This window comes from Pediculus humanus, genomic scaffold (genome assembly GCF_000006295.1).
Source record: "Pediculus humanus corporis 1103172107481 genomic scaffold, whole genome shotgun sequence".
Lineage (NCBI taxonomy): Eukaryota > Metazoa > Arthropoda > Insecta > Psocodea > Pediculidae > Pediculus > Pediculus humanus.
In genome coordinates this window covers 370,953-371,718 of record NW_002987098.1, presented here as the reverse complement: position 1 = coordinate 371,718, position 766 = coordinate 370,953, and positions in this window count along the sequence as shown.

Sequence of the window (766 nt, the reverse complement as noted above, 5' to 3'; positions counted from 1 at the left end):
CTGATTACGTCTAATGAAATTTTTTCCTATAGCAAATCATATTTATATATAGAAACAAAAAACATCACAAAAAATTTTTTTATTTTTATTTTCACAATAAATACTAATTGTTTAAAGTATTTTTGTATTTTCACTATTATGACACGAGTGCACAATTTATGTTTCACTTTTTAGAATTCAATTGAGAGTTTTGAAACAATAACAAATGTGTATTGGTTTTTTTTTTCTATGTCAATGAGGCAATATAAATTGAAATATCTCAATAAAATATTGGTAAAATAATAAAAAAACTATCAGCCAGATATTAAAAACAATTTTTTTTATTATTATTATAATTACATGTTTGCTTACCTGTTTTATATTTTTTCGCACTCCTTTGAAAATTCACAGTTAAATTTGTCCAGATGATGTATTAATTTAAAATGTCTATAATTGAATAAAAAAATTATTAATAATAATATAAAAGTAATTTTATTATTAATCTTGGACTTTTGTTAATTTACCTTAATAACTACTCAACTTACAATTAAAACTGTTAAAAAAAAAAAAATTAATTTTAAACTTTGTAAAGTGATTAAAGGCGTTAGAATATTGACTGATTTTTGTTTGAATAATTATTTAAGTAAACAAAGGAATAAAATTAAGTAAAATTCCAAGTAAAAAAAATTTTTTTTTTTTTTTTTTTTTTTTTTAAATCACAATTATTTTAATGTTTATGAAAAAATTAACAATTGGAAAAAAAATCAAAATTTAAGTTGCTTAATTA